At 35.8% G+C, this 25,777-nt stretch overlaps 1 long non-coding RNA gene across 1 annotated transcript; it reads right to left on the reverse strand.

The window, feature by feature from the left end:
- Positions 1–1,821: 1,821 nt before the first annotated feature.
- Positions 1,822–25,777, reverse strand: LOC125121294 (uncharacterized). The gene is made up of 4 exons (XR_007133429.1): positions 25,696–25,777; positions 10,938–11,024; positions 10,110–10,173; positions 1,822–2,188 (listed from the first exon to the last, which is right to left on the reverse strand). It is a non-coding gene; the product is annotated as an uncharacterized LOC125121294 (long non-coding RNA).

Genomic DNA, 25,777 nt, shown 5'->3' on the forward strand with positions numbered 1-25,777 from the left:
CAAAACCCCTGTGTAATCTAATAGCTAAGCACTATGCACCTGGTAATAAGGTAACAAATGTTCTTGTCTCCTCCACTTGAGGTAGAAAGTGAAAGTGAAAGGAATTATCAAGGGCTTACATACCTGTCTCAGAGAAAACCAACCAGAGAAATTGAATAAATCCTAGTTGTCCTGATTTGAAATCTATTAAACATGCCCCCAGATTTTTTAACATCTTTTTCTAACTCCTTCCTAAAAACTTCTGGTAACTTCTTGCTCTGTATATCCATTCTTACCCCAAGTTCTTGGATCTTCTTTCTCATCATTACTCTGAACTCTTTCTCAGATAAATTGGCTGTCTCCACTTCATTTAGTTCTTCTGGGGTTTTACCTTGTTCCTTAGCCTGGAACATATTTCTTCGCTATCTTATTTTATTCAGTTTTTGATTTGTATTTTTATGTATGTAGTAGCTTAATTACATTTCTTGACCTTGGGGAAGTGGCCCCCTGTAAGGGATGTCTATCCTCTGTGTCCCACCGGTATACTCCTCTCTCTTCATCCAAGGGCCAGGGACCTCCTGGTTGGTCCCAGGGTAGATTATGACCTGTTTGCATACTCAGTTCTGCAGGCTGCTGGATTGTAATTTCCTTGCTTCTGGTGTCTGCCCCCTGGTGGGTGATGCTGGTCTAAAGGTGTGCAGGTTTCCCGGAGAAGCCATGTGCCTGCCCACTGGTGGGTGGAGCTAGGTCTTGGCCCTCTGGTGGGCAGGGCCAGATCAAGGGGTGTGTCTAGAGGTGGCTGTGGACCATTAAGCCTTTAAGCAGCCTGTCTGCTGATGAGTGGAGCTGTATTCCCACCTCGTTCATTGTTTGGCCTTAGATACTCCAACACTGATGTCTACAGACTGTTGAGTGGGGTCAGACCTTACTGCTAATGATCCATACAAGATGTCAGTTTTCAGATGAGTACTCCCAGATGTTTGTCACCAGCTTTTATGTCCCAAGAGAGAGCCATAGCTGACCCCCACCTCACCAGAAGACCCTCCAAGACCAGCAGGTAGGTCTGACCCAGGCTTCTATGGAGTCACTGCTTTTGGGGTGGGACCCAATGTGTGTGGAAGCTTGTGGGTGTCCTTCAAGAATGGAGTCACTATTTCCCCCAGTCCTTTGGAGCTTCTGCAGTCAAGCCCTATTGGCCTTCAAATCCAAATGCTCTGGGGGCTCTACCTCTGATGACGGACCCCTAGGCTGGGGAGCTTGGCATGGGGCTCAGAGTTCTCACACCTATGGGAGAACTTTCATGATATAATTGTTCTCCAGTTTGGGTTGGCCACCTAGGGGTATGGGAATTGATTATATTGAGAATGAGCTCTTCCTACCGTCTTGTGGTTTCTTCTCTAAGTCTTTGGATGTAGAATATCTTTTTGGCACATTTTCTAGTCTTTATCAATGGTTGTTCAACAGTGAGTTGTGCTTTTGGTGTGTCACAAATCTTTGACCATGAAGGTCTCCTTGGAATGGATGTGCTGAGGAAAACTTTGCTCCTGAGATACCTAGCATCTTTTAATTGTTTGAATTTTAAAGAGTTTACTTTTACACATGAATAAATCAGGGACAAATCAAAAGCAGTTTTGGTTATTGTTTGATAAATATTCTAATTAAATCCCTCATTGACTAATGACGGTCAAGAATCAGCAGCAGGTGGTAACAGTTCCTTTGTTATCATTTCAATTCTTTGAAATAATTCAGTGTTCGGTCCCAGGACTCTTTTTTGGAGAAGAGGCCAAAGAGAGACAGTGAAGATGGGCCTGATTTAAAACAGTACTTTTATTAAAAGTGCATATTATATTTGCTGGTTAAGTTATTGTCAAATTTAAATATATTGTCTGTAGATCAAACTGATCATTTGTTGCAAAATAATAATAGCCACAGCTGTTCTCTCTTTAATTTTTAAGAGAGAAAATACCATGTTCACTTGGTTATGCATATCTGACATGACATATTTTCTTTCACACTCAGGGTCTCGATGTCACAAAGTTTCTTTTTCATTATGAATAGACATCTTCGTGGGCTTTTTTTTTCTTTTAAATTTATGGAACATATGCAGTATCTACTTCACCCAAAGCTATAGAATAATGACGCTATTATTGTAGCCATCTGTCTCTTCACATCAGTGTCTTCCATGGTTTTATAGTCCATTCTTAGGGCTCTGTAAGAAACAATATTGGTTAACATTAATAACTGCCTTAATCTGACAATTTACATCTCTATTTGGAGACAGCTCCTGAGAGCATCTTTCCCAGTTAAGGGTGCAGGGCTTTGGGGTGGGGGGGTGTCACTCTTTAGGGAGATGGAGGCAGAGCCGCCTATTTTGCTCCACTTGACTGACGCCCAAAGGAAAGGGTGAGTCAGTCTCCTGCTTCCTATTATAACTCTGCATTTGCAGTTTTCCACCTTGACAGGCAGTAACAGTTCCAGCCAATGCTAATTTGGGTAACATCTAAAAGGCTTGCCTGACAAGGCAGATTCAAATTATGAAGCAAACCCCTCACATACTGAGACCTTGTTAGCTAGATTAGTGGTGGATTGGCTCCTTGTGACAGCTTGTTTGCTAGAGGTGAGCTATCTGCATTTCCAATGCAGGCAGGTTATATCATCATTTAAAGAAAAAAAAATAAAGATGTCGTTTTTCTTGTTTGTCACGGAGTTCATGTAATATTCCCTCTCGATTTTCTCATTGTTGACTTCAGAAAGAAATAGCAGCAAGTGTGTACCTTTGAGTGCGACAGCTAATTTTGTTATGGATGAACAGAGTATTGTGACAAAACAGTGGCACAGCTGTCATAACAGCTGTCACACATTAATCATGACAGTGACAAATAGCATAATTACCTTATCCGGAATTCCTAGCATGCACACTCAGTATGCCCCACTGCCGAGCGAGCATATCACGCATGGTTTAATTAAAAAGACATCAATACAGGTTAGTTAGACAAGGGCTAGAAGACATTGATCCAAAATGAAAATAAAATTATTTATAGGTTGGTGTTTAGGGACACCCAAAGACCAATTACTTAGCCGACATGATAATTTGAACCTTATTTCCCTAACTGGCCCTTCTCAATGTGTATATCATGTGGTAAATTGGCTACTCTACCCCAAACCAGCAGCCATTCCTCCATGAAACATTTGATCCCTCTTTTTTCCAGCCTCAGTGTGGGTCCTCAGGAGCCATCTTGATGTGCTGTGAATTGACTGAAGGGGCTCCATTGGTAAATATGTGATTATCAGTGAAGAAGTTGTGGCTAACATTTTTGTTAACTTGCTTTCCAAGTCAGGTACTGAGCAGGAGAATGATATTAAATCAAGTGATTTTTGTTTTATTTGGAAATTCTTCTGAAATAAAGAATAGGCAGGTAAGACCGAGTTTAAGCCCAGAAATGACAGTTTCTTACATGTGATGTGTTTTAATATGTATGCCTGTATTCATGTGCATATGTGTGTCACATCAGTATGTATAAATATGCACACATGTCAAATATATGTATATTTTTGCCCCCTCCTGGTATTGTGAGCTCAACAATTCATTGAATTTACTGATTGAATTCCTGGGAGCTGGTTCCTGAATTGCTCTGAAGCTGCCTCAATGAAATATTAATGAATCAATTTCCATAGACACGGACTCATTATCTTGCTGGATGCCATTGGAAAACACAGTCCTGCCTGCGGTGTCCTTCCACCTGCCTGTGACATGTTTCGATTTTCTCTCCCTCTCTTTTTTTAATTAAGGAAAAATATTTCTATCAGGAAATTTTTGATAACTATAAAACAGACATTTATTTCCATTTCTCTTTATATGCACCTAAATGGAGGTAAGCCTTTTAAAATAAATTTATGTACCACTTAAGTGATATATTGAAAAGTATGTCCTGGGGGAAAAAAAAAGAGGTGGCCAGTTTAGTTCTGTGGTCTCTGTAATGCCCTTTGGAAGTGAGGAAACCGCCATTCTCAGAACAATCTACTTGAGAAATGGCTGTGTTTTAGGAAGCTGGAGTGAACCATCTAATTGTTTACAAAGTTATCACCTTTAGAAAATGTTGCTAAACACAAACACTTGTCTATGTTAATTTAGGGCTGATGGAATATAGGTGGAATTATTCAGACTCTGTCTACAAAATACTAAAACAGCTGGTTAGAACATGAAAAATTCAGGCAAGCAGTGATTATCTACACACAATATAAATAGTTGGTTTTAGGTATTTGGCTTTTTGTTCACTGAAATCGACTGGTTTTGTATGCCCTATGCAAGTCAATCCAGAGATGTAATAAAGCACATTAAACTACAATTACACCAAACAGTTTTTAGCTTCCTTCCTTCCCATTCATTCTGTTCCAGTGAAGATTATTAATGCCTGCTTTGGGTACCCTCAACATCCCCTTTATAGAGCTTTAGAACAACCCACTGGTAAATGGCTGCCAACATTGTTAGATAAAGACTGGGATTATGTTCTCGAATTCAGTGGCTTTCACCATTTTGATTTAGAACCAAATCTGAATGTCATGTGATCTGAGGGCAATATTACCATTTCAACACGTACATATTATATGACCTAAGAATGATATTTCTGTTTCAACACAGACATTCTTTTAGTGAAAAGGCAAAAGCACAAGCTTGACCAAGGACATCTTCTCAGTATGAAGGCAAGAAAAAGCTATTTTATCTTTGTTGAGAGAAACCCTGGCTCCCTAGGACCTTATCCCATTTTGATCTAGCCCTTGGGGAAGCTCCCATTCTCTCCAGGCTGATCTGATAGTGCACTCCAGATCTGAGAAATGCCTCAGAGGAGCTCCTGGCATGAAACAGTTTGATGACAGCTACAACCCTCCCCCCCCCAAAGGTAACTACACAGAAGCATTTTTGCATATCATGTCAAGGTACCCATTAAGGACAGCAGCCCATCTGTGGAACTGACCTGGAACTGCTCTCACAGCTGCTGTCCATTCTGGATCTTTAGTCTACAGATTTTCAGATATTGGGTTCCTGTTGAAGCTTGAGACAGAAACAAGTTTCTGGAGAACGAACCTAAGGTTTGTTTATTCCATTGAGAGATGTTAAAGATTTTAATGAGAAAGAATTAATTTTAGGTCAAATCATAAAAGTGGCAAGAAAATAAAAGCAGTTTTAGCCTTCCTTGCTCAAACCTTTTGATTGAATCTCCCTCTTTTTACTGTCTATAGTCCTTTTTATCTTAGGGTATGTATTTTCTACTGTACATTGCTGGCTTTTATGTAGCATCATCTCTCCTAGTACATTGTAAGCTCTTTGAAGATTGATTCTGTGTCTACTTCCCCTTTTTATTCCTCATGGCACCTAGAGTTGTTGAATTTGCTGAATAAATATGCACATAATGAATAATGTGTTGGCTTTAAAAATTAAAACAAAGGCATGGCTTTCCTCTGAAATGTTAAGGTTGTTTCTTAAATTTAGCATACTGCTTGACTGAAAACTGTGAGACGGCCAAAGTTTTTATTTTTAAGACAAATTTTCTTCTACCTTCTTTTCATAAAACAGTTTTATTTCCTCCCTCCCTCCTGCCTGCTAGTATAAGCTGGCCTTTTATGCAAAGGAGGTGTTGACTTCCATTGGTTCAAATGGAGTGGGCTATTGATCCACTGTCTGAGATACTAACTCATGTTTTTCTTTCCAACTTTCCTATTTATGATCTTCCCTGACCTTGAAGGGTAGCTTATATATATTACACATAACAATGTTTTAAATATCATATAACACAGGTTCCCAATATGTTCTTCACCTTCTAATCTTGCTCAATGTATTACCTTACCAGATTTAGTGGGATGGCCTTCTCCAACCTGAGAGAATTGATACAAGTGAAACATTATGTCTCTCAGCACCCCACCACCCCTTGGATTTGTGGCTAAGTCTTTTACTCTCTATACCCCAGGATATTTCAGTAGCACTCTCTCTGACCACCAGTGACAATCAGCAGGTTTTCCATGTAAGAACTAGCAGCAGCAATTGTGTTTATCTCCCTGACTAAGAGGTTTCCTATTTATCTTCCCTGAGGTGGTGCCCATGTGGCTGTCCTGATATTGAGCAACTGGACAGATTACACCCTGGAGCCACATCTGTGGACACATAGATCAACACCATTTCCATTGCCTTGGTGCCCAAGAAGTTTATCTCCTGTCAGTGAGATTTACTGCTTTCTTCATGAATTGTTAAGGCTTTCTCTCCTTCCCATATTTCCTTTCCTCCTCTACCTTGTTTGGTTTCAAACTAAATTAGCATAATCTGATCTGGATTGTTAATAGCTGATTTGTTTTTGTTTCCTGCCATTATTAATAAGGATTTGCAATAGGGCTTCTGTAGAGGAATCTTGACTGATAAAATATATAACAGATATCTTGTGTAGAAAGAAAATGTCTTTAATTGGTAAGGGTACATCTAATAGGATTTGTTTTACTTGCCATATCTAAATGCATAGCAAAGACATTATTGACAGGACTAAATATATTTTTTTGATGTTGCTTCAGCCATTGGGACATAATTCCTTAAATTTGTGTTAGGGTTTTTTTAGTTGGCAATACACTTTGACTAACACTTTCACTATTGATTCTCAATAGAGCCCTGAAAGGTAAAATGAAGAGGTTTTATATTATAATTTTCATACACACACACACACACACACACACACACATATATGGAAAAAATAAAGTTCAAATAGATGAGAAAAATCACGAAGTTAGCTGTGAAGCCAAGACTCAAATGTAGGAATTCATATTTGCATTTCAGTGTTTTTCCATTTAACCTCCAAATAGTTCTTCTTATGACTGTCAATTTGATTTTCTCAGACTTCTTCTCACATGTCCTAAAATCTGGTACCATTTCCATATCCAAAATTCTTTGATTTTCCAGCTGGATTATAACAAAAGATATAGGGGGTTATGCAAGTTATCTATCCACTTATCTAAACTGTAAAGTAGAGCAAAAACATAAAAAAGTGAGATGGTCCTTTGGAATATTGAATTGATAACTTCAGTGGTTTCTCCTCTACCTGCATATCTGAATTACCTGAAGAACTTTAAAAATAAATAATGATATCTGGATCCAGCCTCCACAGATTCTGGCTTAATTGCTCTGGACTCCCCAGACCTGGAATATATATATTTTGTCTTATTTTTTTAATTACTTAATGAATTTTATTACATTTATAAGTGTAAAACAATCACCACAACCAAATTTTTACAGCTTTTCCATCCCAAGCCCTCAGTGCATCTCCCTACCCCCCAACCTGTATCATTTGGAAACTATAAGTTTTTCAAAGTCTGTAAGTCAGCATCTGTTCTGCAAAGAAGTTCATTGTGTCCTTTTTTTTTAAGATTCCATATATAAGTGAAATTTTTTTTTAAGCTCCCTGGATTATTCTAATATGTATCAAGTGTTGAAAACCACTGAGGAATTCCTTCTCTTCACCCTCTTTCGGACCCATCTCCTTAATTTTTTTCCCCACCAAATTTTGAGAAACACTGTGTTTCCTCAAATAAAATCAGAGTTCTACGTCTTGGACAACATTAATGGCGATACTCCAAAATTTAGTGTCTAAGTGAATGTGTGTGTCTGTGTCTGTGTGTCTTCTTTGGCAGCCCTAGTAGAGGAATAATCATGGAGAAGGCTGTTGTGGAAAGAGATCATGTGCTAGAGATGTTTTGTGACACACGCTTATAGTCACTAGAACGTTGCCCCCAGCCCATGACGCCAGGGCAGTGATTTGGTTGAACTGTGCTTGGCATCTATCAAGTACTCAATCCTACCAATGACTCCTTCTCTGACATCTCCCTCAGTAATCCTAAACTAGTGCTTAATGGAACCCTGTGAAGTGTCCCTGTGTTAGGAAAATCCCAGATTTGGTTCCTCTTCTCATACTGTTTCTCCACTAGAAGACTCGCCTCCCCATCTCTCCTCAAGTGTAAATCCTATCATTCTTTAAGGCCTGGCTTCAGAGAACTTTCTTCCACAAACTTTTCTAAATCTCTTTGAGTTGTTATAAGCAATTATCTATATTTCACTCATCACTCCTACTTACCACTGCCTATCACATATATTACAGTTATTTATATACATCTTCACTGTTCTTCTGGTCATGACCAATTTTATATTTGCATGCCTCTCAGTACACATAGAAAGCTCTCAATAAATATTTGCTTGGATGAATCACTGTTGCTTCTGGTCTGTTAGATTCCTATGTTATATAATGACAAGTGGTTAAATAGCATTTCATAATGTTTGGTTTTGTTTTATGCTTTGTATATTAAAAATATTTCCACATACAATCTTATTTGCTCCTCAGCACAACTCTGAGAAATGAAACAGATGGATATTATAAATTTAAATAAAAAGAAACCAAGGCACAATGGTGTTAAATGGCTTTACAAAGTCATACCCATCAAAGACATAGTGTGATTAGAGTGGCTGTTTCCAGCTCCTAGTCCACACAACTTCACTAAAAAACAGTGTGTATTCCTCCAAAATTGGTTGCACTAACTGGCATGTTTTGCTTTTGTTAACTTCCATAAGTCCACACCTCCAGCTCAGTTATATAAGCTAAGTTCACATCCCAGGTAAAAGTGGAGAGTGTTTGCATTACTTGTGGTATAAATCCCTATGTTTTAAGCAGAAGACAATTCAAGCACATAGTTCTTTTTGTCCTTGTTGATCTTATACGTCATGTTGTTTTTGTTTCAGTGTGTCATAGCTTGTCTCTCTTACTTTTCATGTAGCCTTCACTTTGTTCCTTAGATCAAAATCATACTAGAAAGGGGGCTATATGTTTGTAACACTCTGTGTAGATAAATAGCTAGGCTGTAAGAAATACCAACACACTGAAAAGAACAGTAAGAACTCGATAGTATGTAGTTGGTTTTCTGTGTGTATTAAAAAAAAATTAAACTCTTATTCTTACACACTCAGTAGTATCTAAATATCAAACAACAGCACGAGCATAGGGTGAAGGGATTCCCTTTATTCATAAATTTTAGTTCAGAAGAATGATTTAGAATTCGTATTAAATGACTCAGGGTTTTATTTTTTCATAAATATATAACACATACATTAATGAAAACATCAGTCTAATCATATGAGCCAGATTCAAGATTTATCCAAGATGAAACTAAGCAATAGTTTTGACAGCACAAGGCATGTAAATAGGTCTTCTTCATATGATTTAAATTTGATCATTATATGTTTTTAATGACAATTTTTGAGCATTTTGTTAGGTTTCAAGTGCACTTGTTTTCCAAGGGTAGAAATAAAACATTGTCAAATATCCTGGAATGAAATAAAATTGTATTTTGGTTTGTACGAGATGTAGTTGTTGAGAGTTGTGCTGGACTGTAAGGGATGAAGTAGCCTTATGATACTTTTTTCCCATTTACATAAATACAGTTCAGGGAATATTACTAATGAAGTGGATGTGGGGTCACCTAGCCATCTTAGGAAAAGGTTACTACTTTATTTTAAGTAGCCCATCAATCATTGTGAATTAATGTCGTATTCTAGGTGAAAGCACTAATCATAATAAATTCATTTTGTATTCATGAGGGTGTCAAATGTACACCCATAGGAGTCCCATGTCATTTGTCAGTATGGAAAGAAAAATTTAAATATGACCTATTCGCAATCTCTTTGCTATGGCTAATACCCAGTTGCATGTTGTGGTGCTGATGGATATGTGATGGCATAGGGAGTGGGGGGGAAGCTGGAACCTTCACTAAGATTATTGGAAATGGAATGAAATCTGTGTCAGGAATAATGACCTCAGGCTGCTGGCTGACATTTCCATGTCCTCCAAGGGATGCCAAAGGGTCAAGAGGGTGCCTGAGGGCAGTGCCATGAGTGTAAATTCATGAGCCCATAACAGAGCTGCCTAATTTAATTCACTACTTCCAAATTCTATGCCTACCTTCCATTTGAGGCAATAACTAGGTATCAATATTACTATCACTTTACCCATTACAAAAGCAACACAAGAACTTTCTCTGAGTGGTTTCTAGACACTAATAATTCAACAGGGCATTGGGCTTGGTGCAAGAAAGGCTTTTTCTCTTTCTACCTTTCCTCTCTGTTGGAAGTCTTGAAGAGAAACCTTCCTTCTTTTGTCTTCTCATTGAATCCATCTACAGGGGGAAAGGAGTAATAGAAATGGAAGATGAGTGAGAAAGTGAGTGTCTAGCATACATTTAGAAATGTGTCTCTAATGAATGGAATTAATGTGGTAAGTGGCTTGCTGATATTATTATTTTATCATTGTTATTATAATTGCTGATATTATTATTTCCATTTTAAAGAAGAAAATTAGCCATAGATTGGTTAAGTAACTTACTATGGTTATATAGCCCAAAGAGGCAGAGTCACCATTTGAACCACTATTCTGCCTCTCTGTGATTAGAATAGTATCTACTACATATGATTGTTTTGAAAATGAAGTGAGGCTATGGGTGTAAATTTCTCAGCAAGTTGTTTAATTAATCTTAGCTAATATGATTAATTATATGGTTTAGATTAATTCCCTGTCCCCCCACCCCCACATCCCTGGGCCTGAGTTTTTTTCTGATGTGAAAAGAAACACATCAGACTTGTGGCTTCCTTTTTTTGTTTGCTTTGATTGGCTCCAGTACCAAAACAGCAATTTGTTATAGTCAGGATCCACCTCTCTTCAAGAGGCCCTTACTGCCACCATTGCTCAGGTATTTTGGGGTCCTCCTATGTTCAAGTCCATGTCTAGAACTTATTATTTGTCTGCATTGTATGTAACTCTTTAGAGGGCAAATGGAGACTGCTGGTGCTGCTTTGAGGCTTTTGAACCTCCAAGGACTTCACTTCTCATAAAGTGTCTTTATTTTGGGTAGCAGGAAAGAATCCTCTTGCAGAGCAGTTTTACCTTCAGGCTCAAATGGATGATTTGGGCACCATGGAACTCATTTCTCTTATCTCATCATACTTTTTCTTCCTTTCCACCAACACCTCTCTGATGAACAGAGACAGACTTATATCAGAAAAGTAAGACTCAAAAACAATGGAGCTTCAGAACTTGTCACTGCCAATCCTAGAAACCCTTTTATGCTCACTCCCCTTCCAAAGATTTAATAGCAAAGACCTAACCTGAGGCAGCCTATGTGTAAGAGTTCATTTCTCTAGCAAAGATGTTCTATGAAGTATTAGATCAAATGAGAGGAAGTGTAGCTCAAAGGACTTGTCGAATGGCTAGTATGTGATTATTAGTTATTTTTAAACTCCAGCTTTGCCACTGATATTTCTAAGTGGCCTTGGTAAAGATATGTATTCATGCTGTTTCCCAACAAGGTAGGTATTACTCCCACTCACATTTATGGGTATTCAAATCCTATTTCATACCCAGTTGACCTTTCCTGGGCTCTTTTCTTGGTTTAGTCTATGCCTAATAATTTAAATCTTTATCATATTCTGATTTTTATTATTATTGTCTAGTATTCTAGACTGCAAGTTCTTATAAAGCATGGCATATGTCTTAATTAAAAAAGCAATCTGGTGTGATGGAGAGAACACTGAAATTTCTCTCAAGGGTAGTGTACAAGTTTTTAAATGAGAGAAGTAACTTCATAAGTAGGTAATAAATTGCAGAGATTTTTGATTGACACTAAGATTTCTACCTTGGAAGAATGGAGTGTGACATTTATGCAACGTGTTTTGAATAACTTTTTTTGAAGGATGAAAGCATTCCCTTTGATGAAACAATATATTCAACATGTTGTTCATTCTCTTTATAAAATGTAAAGGTCTAATGGTCAAAGAGGATGCTGGTGAAAAGGGCTCCATCAACAGTTCCATGTATTTTTCAAAAGAAGATTAAGCAGAGAGGAATCAGATATCTTATTCAAGCCTATTCTTAAACTCCATGGACTAGTTCAGGCAAAGAACAATTTGTATAAAATTTATTTTTTATTAGTATCATATAAATAGCCCCTAACTGGTAAATTTAAAGGACAAGATTTACTGATAACAAAAAATCTTCAATGAATCTTAAAGTATCCAGTTAAAGTACAAATTTTATGTAAGATTAGTTATTTTAAGAAAACAACTTATACCTCAGAGCATCAATTCTTACCTTTGGGGAGTTACTTATGGGACCAGTCAAACTCCAGAAGGCAAAGGATAACCCCCTTCACGGGTTTACCTCAAAATTTTAATAAAGATGGTATTTAAAAGATGTGGGCATGATTGAAGTACCAACAACAGAGGGTGAAGCATCCTGAAACTAGTAGTAATGGAAAACCATTACCACTTCTATGTCTGAATGGACAAATGGAAGAAATGATGTTTCTAGAATTTGGGAGAAGGGTATGCTCAATATGAATTATGATCATAGAGAAATGCTGCCACTGCCAAGGTCAGAATTGAGGAACTGAAATCTTGGAAATAAGCATTGCTCATGGAAGTTCATCATAGATACTTCAAGATTCCAAATTCTTAAGTAATGTAGGGAAAAAGACTAAGAACCTAAGCAGAAAACTGCCAATAACCAGAGTGGGATATATAGTAGGTTCATGGTTCTGAGGAAATAAAATTTTAGGTTCAGCATCCATCAGGCACATTTGGGCCCATGGAGAAAACTATATCCTAAGAAGGAGTGTGAACTGGAGGTAGACCAAGGTTTATAAAAGCTGAAACCCAGCCTGGACTCCTAACTAGATTAATATAATTATCCAGAGGATAGAGTAAAAGCTCTCTGGAGTAAGGTAAAATCATATAAAACCTCTACAGTTATTAATACAAAATGTTTAGCATTCAATGAAATTACCAGGCATAACAAAAAGGAAGTCAAGAGTAGAAGCAAGTGAGTCATTTAACTTATGATTAAGGTGCTGAAAAAAAAAAAGACAGAAAATGCACCTGAGAAATGGAACTTACTAAAAAAACAAATGACAAATATAGAATTGAAAAATTTAGTGAAAAATTTAGGAACCTCATGATGATTTTAATAACAGATTGGAAGAATTAGAAAAAGAAAGCATTAGAATAGGTCATTAGAAAATACTCAGGCTGAAGCATGGAGAGGAAAAAGGATGAAAACTATGGAAAAATAATGAGATATGAGATGTGATAAAAAATATCTAACAGATATAGTTGGAGTCTCAGAAGAGAAGGAGAAGAACAGGCAGAAGCAATACGTAAAGGATATAACTGGCTGAGAATTTTCCTTATCAGATGAAACACATCCAAACCCCAGATTTAAGAAATACTGTGACCCCAAACTAAAATAAATACAAATAAAACTACTCCTATCACATCTTACTGAAATTGTTGAAGAGCCAAGGCAAAGAGAAGATATCAGTGGCAGCTAGAGCAGAAAAGGGCACAGACCTTCAAAGAAACAAGAAGATTGTTGGCTGACTTTTCAAGAAAAACAATGGAAGCTGAAAAATAATGTTATTAACATGTTAGGGAAAAAGTATTCTGCCAACCTAGAACTGAAAATATCCATTAAAATGATAATAATATAAAGGCATTTACAGATACACAAAACTCAAAGATTTTTATCTCTATTAGATCTACATTAATGGAAATACAAAAGGAGGTCTTTATGAAGAAAACTTCACATTGAAACAGAAGTGCAGGAAGGAATGAGGAGTAGGAGAAGGTGTATCTATATGGATAAATGTATATTAATATCATCTGAACAGAATAATCCTACTGTCATTTGAAGGTCTAAGTCTATTGCAGAAGTAAAATACATAACATTAAAGAAAGTAGTAAGGGGACAAATGAAGTTGAAATGTTTCCAGACACTGACATTGTCTGCGAACTGGTAAAATGAATAATTTATATTAGATTGACATAAGTGAGATATCTGTGTCATAATCTGTAGGACAACCAGACAGTGAAAGACAATATCAAGATAATGAAAATAATAGTCAAAGACTATGTTATTAATTAGCTAATTAATAGGTGGAGAAAATAGAATAACAAAAATATGGGTTAATCCAAGAAAAGAGAAGCAAAGAGAGAATATAAAAGAATATAAATTACATTGAACAAATAGAAAACAGTTAATAAGATGATGGACGTTATCCCCCAAACACCTGTAATTTATTAAGTGTAATACAAACATTTTCAAACTGAGTTAAAAATCATGTTGCTTAAAAGAGCCACAGCTTAAATAAAATGGCTTACTATGAGGGAAGGTAAAAGAATGGAAAGATTTATACCATGCAAACAGTGAACAAAAGGAAATAAAGTGTAACTACATAAGAAGCCAACAACATAGATTTTAGCATAAGAAATTTTACTACAGATGAGAGATATTTAATGATGTAAAATTTAATATATCAGGATGATAAAATTATAAATTTATATGCACCTAATAACATGGTGTCAAAGTATTATAAAGCCAGAAATAACAAAACCATACTAAGTCAAAACCACGGTTAACAGTAGAGACTATAGCACACCTTTCATAAATTAATAAAATAAAAAATATGTAATGATATAAAAATTTAAAATTTAAATAGATATTTGTTTTGCTCTCTACGTAACCAATATAAAAAAATCATCAAAGTATTTTTCACCTAACTAGCACGATTGAAATATTAATCTGGGCATGTCTTTATAGAAGAAATCCTCTTGCCACAAATTTTGGCATTTCTTATATAAACAAACCAACTCAAAGAAAGGCTTTATATTGAAGTTTTTCCCCTGATATAACCTTTTAGTGAGCCTATGTTTTAAGAAATAGCAGTGAAGGGAGTTCCTGTTGTAGTTCAGTGGAAACGATCCGGCATTGCCTTGTGCCTTGGTGTAGGCTGCAGATGCAGCTCAGATCCTGCGTTTCTGTGGCTGTGGTGTAGGCCAGCGGCTATAGCTCCAATTCGACCCCTAGCCTGGGAACCTCTGTATGCTGCAGGTGCGGCCCTAAAAAGACAAAAAAAAAAAAAAAAAAGAAAGAAATAGCAGTGAAAAATCTCTTCTTTGTGTTACTTTGTTGTCACAGGAAAACAGGAGAAATTTCAGAATAGATGATGACTATCTTCAGATATTCTTGTCTCCGTATACTATCACCATATCATGTGGCATATATACATACTGATTATATCACTTATTTATGTTAACCTATGTTTTGATGATACATATAATATGGTAATTGTTTAATACTCTTAAAGTTATACCTTGAAATTCTTCTGGGTTTGAATTTTTTGCTATTGGGTTGTTATTTGTTTTTAATCATCTTTTTAATAATTATCATTATTATGCTTCCTACATAACAGCTGAAAAGCACATATTTGGGCTTAATGATAGGGAATATATTCTTCTTTATTCAAGACTATATTTAAATTAGTAGCAATTAGAGTGAGTGGTGTATGTTACAGGTTCAAGTCTGAAATGACTCCTAACCTTGGTTTTATGATGCCCTAGCACACATTCAATTAGCTTAAGGCATATGAAGACCTGTTAAAAATTCTCAAAGGTAATTTATGTTAAACTTATTTTAATTAAATAAATAACATTCAGAATGTTTATGGTAGCTGACACAAGAGGTGAGGGTTATCAATTTTAGGAAACAATGACAAGGCTTAAGAGAGTGGCAAAAGCTACATTGTTACAAAACCAAGGAAAATAATAGATTTACTTCCTTATCCTTCTAAAACCCTCCCCTCCATTTCTGAATATAATATAAAGATATGCTTAAACAAGTATCATTCATTGTAATTAAGCCCCATTAAGGCTAATAAGGTATGCATTTTCTGAGTAAGGCTATGACTAAGCATTTGCTTGGCAATAATAAAAACAAGGTTGTGATTCAGAGGAAATTAAAAATATACCAAAGTATGAAATATTACTCTTACTAAAAAAGAAGAGAATATCACTTTATAAAATTATCATTTTTCAGATAAAAATCTGCTCTCTTAAAAATTAAATCAATTATTTATTAAGCTAACTTTACAAGAATAGACTCTGATGTGACTGGAATTTATCCAGATATTTGATTATTTATCCAAATGCGTGTTTAAAAGTTTTCAAATATACCTTCATGTTTCTTGAAAAGTTACCTGCTATCCCTTAAATATTTCTTAGTGAAGTATATATTCTGTAGTTTTCATTATTAAACATTTATCCATATTTACCTGGTAGTTTAGTTCTTTGCTGTCTGAACTATGTACCATTAAGATCACAAAAGATTTGAACTGCAGCAAAAAAATTTAAACACCATTAGTGCAAAATTTCTTATACCTCAATGAATAAAATGCAATAAATTCTAAATATGTTTTCTTTTTATGTGGTTCAAAAAAACCCATAATGTTAAAAGCTGCATAATCAAGACAGTCTAATATCCTTAGAGATTATCTAAGCCAGGCATTGGCAAACTTTTTCTATGTTGGGTCAGATAATAAATATTTTTGGCTTTGCAGGCTACCATCTCTGTCATAGCTACCGAATTCAGTCATTGTAGAATGAAAGCAGTGACAGACATTAATTACATAAATGAATAGGTAGAGATGTGTCTCAATAAAATGTTATTTTTGAGAACAGACAGCAGGCTGTGTTTGGTCTGTTGGTTATATTTTGCCAACTCCTGAAAGTCAATAACCTTGGACATTTATTCATTAAGCACTTTATGTCATGCCCTGTGCTAGGCTGGAGATATTGATTATGTATCTGACTTGGTTCCTGCCCTCAAGGAGCTTTTAGACTAGTAAGAGTACATATACATGTAAGTAAATAAATGTATTGTTTTGGAGAGAGAGGAAGAGAAGGAAAGGGAGAGGAAATGGGGGAGGAGAGTGGGGAGAAAGAGAGAGATTGAAAGACGGAATTCTTTTTTTTTCTTTTTGCTTTTTTTTTAGGGCCACACCTGTGGCATATGGAAGTTCCCAGGCTAAGGTTTGAATTGAAGCTACAGTTGCCAGCCTACACCACAGCCACAGGCAACACTGAATCCTTAACTCACTGAGCGAGGCCAGGGATCAAACCTGCATCCTCATGGATCTCAGGCAGGTTGGTTAACCTCTGAGCCATGAAGGGAACTCCCAAGAAACAGAATTCTTAATTAGGAGTATAGTGAAATTTTTTTTCAGGTACACACAAAAAGGAATCGGTTTTTGAGAAGGGGAAATTGTGTATAAGTTATAGATACATGAAAGTGTTTGGCAAGTTTGAATACTGAATAATGATTTAGTATGGCTGAGGCATAGTGTGGGAAATGATGCATAGTAAGAAATGAGGGTGGAAAAATTGGTGGTCTCCAGGCTCCTTAAAACATGCCTGCTAAGGACACTGGGTATCTTGCTAGGGCAGGGGGAAAATGAGAGTGTTTTAATTTAGAAGGGTAATCTCATTTGCATTTTTGAGAGGTACTCCTAGCATTGCTAGGAATGATGCAGCAGAAAAAGCAAGACTTAGGCAAGGAAAGTAAGTCATGGAGTGTGTGTATATATATGTATATAATGGTTGAAACCCTAATTATGAGGGTTTGAATCAAGATGAGATCATCATATACACAGCATTTTGTTTAGTGTATTTTCCTACTAGGGCTTATATTTGTTAGAGAAGGAAGCATTAATATACAAAGGATTGAAATCTTTTTAGGATTATTTAAAGGAAATACCATATTGTCAGATGTTATAAAATGTTAATGAAAATATGTCCAGGATTATATGGTTAGTGTGTTATGGTGTTTCTAGCACGTAAGAAATCATAAAATGTGGTTTCTAATTTCATTTTTACCATTTAAAGACAGATATCTTGAGGCATACTTAATCGGAACCCCTGTATGCTTTTTGGATAAAATTAAACTGTTCTCTCTTCTTTTCAAGTCTTGGGGGGAAGAATACCTTTCCTCCCAGGATTATAGGGAAAATACATTAATGATTGTGAAATCATTTTCAAACTACGATTTTATCATTCCAAGTAAGTTATTACTATAATATGAAGAAAGCATTGGAGAAAATTGATTACTCTGGATTCCCTCATCTACAACAGGTAGGGATCAGAGACTGTTAATGTGTTGGCAGAAATCCATACCTCCCACAATTTTAGCCAGCTCAGAAAATCAGACCCAGGGAAAATCAAGCCCAGAGGAACCAATGAGATTAATGATCCTTGTAAAATTGCCCACCCTATGCTTTCAGGCTTTGAGCATTTTATATGTGTGAGTGCATGCACGCATGCACTCCCACACATCACACAGATGCACAGTACATTTAAAATCTCATCCTTCACTCTCACTTGTATTATTAATGCTGTTTGCAGTCTCCATGGATGTGCATGCAACTTGAATGTTTGATATGTGGCTAGAGTGTCAACATCTTCTTTTTCCTTTTTGGCTCTGGAGTCACTCTTTGATCTAACTCCCCTTAGTACATAGACAGATACAGACAACTGCAACATACACAATACAGCACATATAAAAAATACAAATAAAACTCACACAGAACCCAATGCATACAACACACAAATACATGTAGCACAAGTAAGTGTAGCACACCAATGTAGTCAACTATGTGTTGACTTACTAACAAAATGCATGGCTACCACATAGACAAATGCTTAACACAAAATACACATGCACAAATAGTATAATACACACCACATAGAAAATACACAATGCACACAAAACCACAGGAATAACATGATACAACACAATAATGGCAAGTTTCCCAAATATCAATTGCTCATTTACTGCTTTCATAATATCTGCTTCATTTATATATCACTCAAACATTTATTTACCTAATATTTTATATTTTATAGAGTGTACTTCAGAATATTTTATGTATTTTTTTCCTTCTCTCCCTTTTACTTCATTGTGCTTGACAGACCTGTCATTTTCTGGTTTTTAAATATTTGGCTCATCAGAAGTATGGGATAGAGGGGTTCCCATTGTGGCTCAGTGGTAATGAACCTGACTAGTATCCATGAGAATGTGGGTTCAATCCCTGGCCTCGTTTAGTGGGTTAAGAATCTGGCATTGCCGTAAGCTGAAGAGTAGGTTGCAGACACAGCTTGGATCTGGCATTGCTGTGGCTGTGGCTGTGGCTGTGGCTGGCAGCTGCAGCTCTGATTTGACCCCCGGCCTGGAAACTTCAATATGCTGTAGGTGCACTTTAAAAAGAAAAAAAAAAAAGTATGGGACAGAAATGTTGGTGTAAATCGGATACTTTTTTCCATCATGTATGAAATTGTTGATTGTTCTCATCTCAGTGGGCTGAGCTATCTACACAGTAGTTTTTTTTTTAATATAATTTATGGAGGAATATTTATAAAGATAAGAATTATTTTAAAATTAGAAGGCACATCGGAGGTTAGCCACCCAGTTGTCTCTGTTATGCTCATACTATTTCTGCCCTACAGTGCTAATACTAAGAATAGCAAGTTTATCAGTATCATTAATGACACTGTTTTGGAAATCATCTATGATAGTTTATGTATTGAAGGCAAATTATCAGGTTGTTATGTGTACTTACAGAAAAATTGGAAAAATAGACAAAGGTGAAAATTTAAAAATTAAAAGCATAATTAATCTTACTATTTAGAAACAACATCACTGTTGTGGAAGTAAGTTTATTGAATCAAAAGGGCATGCACAGTTTCAGGACTTTGAGAACATATAGCAAGCACAGTTGCTTTTATCATATACTGTCTTTTTAAAATTAGATTTTCTATTTGAATATTTCCTAGGTCTGCCTGTTGATCAGATTTTTTTTTTCTGTAAAGGTTCAGTTCAGGTTCCAAAGAAATACCTATTATAAATTAGTACAGTCCTTAAAATGAATTGGCACATTGAGCACTGAGGTCTTAATGTTGTAATTTTCTTCTGTGGAGAAATCTTTTTTTGTGGCACCTGATAACTAAAGTCATGTTGGTTAAAAGGGGAACAGGGAGGTCTCTAAATAGCTAACTTCATGTCCCAAACTCTTCTGTTCTTGAGGTAAAGCACTGAAAAAATATTTGAAAAGACAATGGCATTCTCATATTTCAGTTATAACACAATTATTTTAATTTATTGCTTGATTTTCAGATTGCCTTTGAGAAGTTTTTAATGCAGAGTCATTTCTAATAAAGTTAGGTTTGCTATAGATCCTTTTGAGGAAGGCAAAAGAGTGTCTTTTATCATCCATCTGTTCATACTATTTTCTATGAAACATGAAGGATTGCCTTTGAGTTTGATGTTTAATAAATGCAAAATATACACACAGACACCAATTCTCAGATGAAATACTGTGCTAATTGGTTAATATGCCTTAATGACATATCAGTGGAAATTAATTGTGGATATTGCTTTTTACATATATTTCATTCCACTTTGAAGCAAGTGGAAACCATTGATTATAAATTTAGATAACTCTAATTTTATGTTTCCCCATTATCCCCACATTAGATTTGTTTAAAAGACACATCATTTTATAAAAGTTGTATTTCATTTCAGGTGCAATCAAAACAGTGTCCTTGTAAGAAGGTAGGATAGAGGGTTCCTGGCTCATCCTTAATTTTTAAGTCTATATAAATGTATTAAAGGAAGAACTTATTCTAGGCTAATTAGGTGAGTAATGCTTACATGAAATTGTTTTCTGAGAAAAATGTCCAAATTACTAAGCATTCATGATAGTTTTTAAAAGTTTAGCATTAAATATTTAGTCCTTTATTTATTTATTTATTTTTGCACAGCGATATTCTTTTATAGTGCTAGTTCATCTTAGTGATACCTTGATAAATTTGTGGTCAAACAGGTTATATCAGAATGTAAGAGACTAAAGCATTAGGGGGATTGGAAAAATAACCTCTATTTTCTTTTTCAGTTTCATCAGCCTATGATTATATACTTAGATAACTTATTAAGAAGTAGTTTCCAGATCAGGAGTTCCCGTCATGGTGTAGTGGAAACAAATCTGACTGGGAATCATGAGGTTGCAGCTTTGATCCCCGGCCTTGCTCAGTGGGTTAAGGATCCAGTGTTGCCGTGAGCTGTGCCGTGCAGACATGGCTCGGATCTGACATTGCTGTGGTTGTGGCTGTGGCTGTGGCCCTGGCATAGGCCGGAGACTACAGCTCTGATTAGACCCCTAGCCTGGGAATCTCCATATGCAGTGGGTGCAGCCCTAAAAAGACAAAAGACAAAAGACAAAAAAAAAAAAGAAAAGAAAGAAAAGAAAATACAGTGTCCCGAATTTTTTTTTCATTTATAGTGATTTTTGTTTTTTCCACTATAGTTGGTTTACAGTGTTCTGTCAATTTTCTGCTGTACAGCAAGGTGACCCAGTACACATACATGTTCTTTTTTCTCACATTATCATGCTCCATCATAAATGACTAGACATAGTTCCCAGTGCTATACTGCAGGAGCTCATTGCTTATCCATTCCAGAGGCAATAGTTTGCATCTATTAACCCCAAATTCCCAATCCATCCTACTCCCTCCCACTCCCCCTTGGCAACCACAAGTCTGTTCTCCATGTCTGTGATTTTCTTTTCTGTGGAAAGGTTCATTTGTCCTGTATATTAGATTCCAGATATAAGTGATATCATATGATATTTGTCTTTCTCTTTCTGGCTGGGGAAAAGGCCTGAATAGACATTTCTCCAAAGAAGATATACAGATGGCCAACAAGCACATGAAAAAATGCTCACCATCACTGATTATTAGAGAAATACAAATCAAAACCACCTAGGTACCACCTCACACCAGTCAGAATTGCCATCATTAATAAGTCCACAAATAAATGCCGGAAAGGGTGTGGAGAAAAGGGAACCCTCCTACACTATTGGTGGGAATGTAAATTGGTACAACTACTATGGAGAACAGTATGGAGGTACCTTAGAAAACTGTACATGGAACTAGCATATGACCCAGTGTCCCCACTTAAAGTACATGTACTAAAACCTCTTTAAGCATAATGCAAAAAGCCTTCTCTGGAAGGCTCCCTCAGGATGTCTGGTGGTACATTCTCTGAAGACCCCTTCTACTGTAATTCAGTTAGGTCCTGGATTAAAACAGATGGCATAATGTATCTTAGGCTTTCAGGAACTAAAAAGAAAGGGCTGATAATCCTCAAAATAGACAGACAAGAGAAAATAATGAGCTAAAAGCCCCAAGGGCATGTAGGTTAACAGAAATGCTGGTTTACTACTCTGACATTAAATAAGAATCCTTGGATGGGGCTAAGGAAATCTCACCTGGATAGTACCCTGGGCTCCTGAAGGAAGAAAAAATAAAAAGTATTGTTTCTGGAAGAAAACATCTCCATGTTAGGTCCTCAGGAATCTCACTCTCTAAGATCAACAAGTATAAACTCACCAATAAAGGAGGATCAGACACATAAGATAAAAGCCACTCATTGATAGTCAGCAGAAACTTGTCAGATATAAACCCTAAGAACTTCAAATATTAATATAATTAGATACAGAATAAAATATAACCATGCATGAGATGTTTAAATAAATAAAGATGTAATAAAAAAGTGAACCAGGGAGTTCCCGTTGTGGCACAGCAGAAATGATTCTGACTAGGAACAATGAGGTTGTGGGTTCAATCCTTGGCCTTGCTCTGTGGGTTAAGGATCCGGCATTGCTGTGAGCTGTGGTGTAGGTTGTAGATGCAGCTTGGATCTGGCATTGCTGTGGCTGTGGCTTAGGCTGGCAGCAACAGCTCTGATTGGACCCCCTAGCCTGGGAACCTCCACATGTCACTTGTGTAGCCCTGAAAAGATAAAAGACAAAAAAAAAGTGAACCAGTAACGTGACTCTGTAAGGATGATGAGAAAAATGAAAAAAAAAAAAACTTTTATAAATAAAGACAGTGAACAATTTTCCCTTTACCTGTGTCTAATGTGTTTTTTAATCTTTAGGACAACACATTAGACACAGGTAAAGGGAAAATTTGTGAATTGGGAGCTTGATCTAGAGAAAAATATACCAAAGCAGAGAAAGACAAGGAAATGAAAATATGAAAGGGACATGAAGGATTATATGTGAAGACATAATGAATGTATAATTGGAGTCCCAGAGTGAGAGAATAGACAATTAGGTGAGAGGTAACACACAAAGAGCTAAGGGGCAGATTCATACTTTTGGAACCTGAAGCTTATTTATGGTATAGACGCTTTCAGAGTATTTAACATTTTCTTTGTATTGATGACCCTTATTACCAGTCTGTCATTAATGTTTTCATTGTAAGGATGTAAGTTTTAGTTGGATACTGCACCTTTATGTAATAATGCCAACTGAGTAGCCATAGCAGGTGATAAGATATAGTTTGGAAACTATGACCACACTTGGAGGGATAGATATATTTATGTAGTTTGTAATAATTTACATTTGCAAGCTATAAATATATGCCATTGAACTTAATTTAGTGTCAACTTTCCTTAAATCAGATGTCCAAAATGCCTGCAGCTTCTCCAGTGTTATCCAACACTAGGAAGTATAAAGGAAGGAAATTTGAAATGGGGATAGACAATAATTTCAACCAGCTGTGTTTTAAGTATCTTATTTTGAAATTTTACAACATCTATGAGCATTTGAACACAATGCTGAGTCCCCTTTCAGAGCTTTGCAAATCACCCATGCAAGTGAAGAACACTACAACTTAAGCTTCAGTGGCTTCATTTTAAATCTACTCTGTGTAAAAATTCCTAGAATTGATAAAGAAAATTCTGTAGTTAAAAGTAAGTGCAAATAAATAAATATCAGATAGGTAAAAAGAAACCCTCACTTGGATTTATATGTGAAAAGAAATTCTCACAGAAACTGTAGAAAATAGAAAACAATGTTAAAGATAGCTAAAGAAAAAAAAAAACCAATTACCTAGAAAGAAATAACTACTAGACACAATAAACTTCTCAACAGCAACAATAAAAGCCTGAAAAGAGTGGAATAGTATGTTAAAGGGATGAGAGTAAGTGTGAAATTAAAATCATGTACACAATAAAAGTGTCTTTAAGACTGAGAAAATAATAGATATTTTTATTATCTAAATCCTGGCAGAATAGTTTTAAATTGTTATGTATTATTTAATACAATGAAAATTTAAGTTAAGAAATATGAAAATGAAGACATGGTCCTATCACCAATGGATGAAATAGACTTTACTAATAACATTAAAACTACCTCCAAACTCTGGCCTAATGTATCACCATTATTCTGTTCTTTGTGTTTACCATTTCCTCACTTAAAATGTGTTTTTTCATTTATGGTCATTATGTATTTTCCTTTATTTGAGTGGTTGTATCTCATGTATTTTTCTTTTTTTAAGTTGTAATTGATTTACGATGTGCCAATTTCTGCTATACAGCAAAGTGATGCAGACACACACACACACACACACACACACACACACACACACACACACATTCCTTTTTTTATATTACTTCTGTCATGGTCTATCCCAAGAGACTGTATATAGTTCCCTGTGCTATACAGTAGAAACTTGTTGCTTAGCCAGTCTAAATGTGATAGTTTGCATCTGCTAACCCTAAACTCCCAGTCCATCCCCTCCATCCCCCACCCCCTTGGCAACCACAAGTCTGTTTTCTGTGCACATGTATTTTTCTGTTATTTGTTTCTTTTGCTCAACGATTTTTTTTTGTGAGATTAATTCTGAGTTCATGGATGCGTACTGTTGTATAAAGTCGCCCTGTGTGAATATTTACTCTTTCTTTTTAGTGAATTTGATGAATTGCCTGCTTCTAAGAGCCATATCCTATTTCTGCTCTCTTACTCAAGGACTTTGTCTCTACATTTGTCCTTCTTTTGTCTGCATCATTTTAAAAAATTTTATTGAAGTACAGTTGATTTACAATATTGTGTTAATTTCTGCTGTACAGAAAAGTAATTCAGTTATACATATATACACATGAGTACTTCTACTTAGATTTGCAAAGACTGTAGTAAAATCTAAATATGACCATAGCTAAAAATCTACTCCAAAAATCATAAATGCAAATGCTCATGGCAATTAAATATTTATCTCAAAAGAAGGGTCCATCTGCTTAGAGAAGTTTACTTTAGAAAAGAGGTTTGCTGTTGCAGATAGTTTTAATATAAATAAACATTGCCTCCCCCTTGGCTACCCCTCTTAGCACCAAGAAAAGTAAAATGAATTCAAAGATTTATTACAGTTGAATTCAAATGTACAAATGAAACATCTGACCTAGTCAGGAACAATGTCCATTAGTTGTTTTCTGTAATATTTTAGGAGAGTAATATCTTGAACATTAAATAAATAAATTGAAAAGATTTCATGAAACTATGAATTATAGATAACACGACCAACCTCTTGTGACCTCTTTGAAACAAAAGACCACATATAAAAAAATTAATGGGACAAAGAAAAGAACTTGACAAAGAAATTGAAAAGGAAGGGAAATTACTACATATAACCACAACTAGGGACAGATTGTATCACAGGATTATTAGAATTTGGAGGAAAACATTATTATTTTTAAAATTGAATTGGATTATTTATTACAGTTCTAAAAAGTATTGAACATGAGGAAGATTCCTAGCAAATATTAGATTATACCAGGAAATAATGTATATGAGAGGAGCATCTCAGAGATAAATCTCTATATAAACATTACAAATATTAAATTTTTCTTCTTGTAGCTCCAATCTGATAAGAATTGCTCTTATATTTTATAAATAGCAAGTACTATAATTCTACTTTCTTACCTTTGTAGATAGGCGCACTAGTGTTTTTCAGAACTGACAACAGTGGCAGCACTTCATGAACCTTGTCAAGTTGGTGACCTTT

Source organism: Phacochoerus africanus, chromosome 2, assembly GCF_016906955.1.
Source record: "Phacochoerus africanus isolate WHEZ1 chromosome 2, ROS_Pafr_v1, whole genome shotgun sequence".
Classification (NCBI taxonomy): domain Eukaryota; kingdom Metazoa; phylum Chordata; class Mammalia; order Artiodactyla; family Suidae; genus Phacochoerus; species Phacochoerus africanus.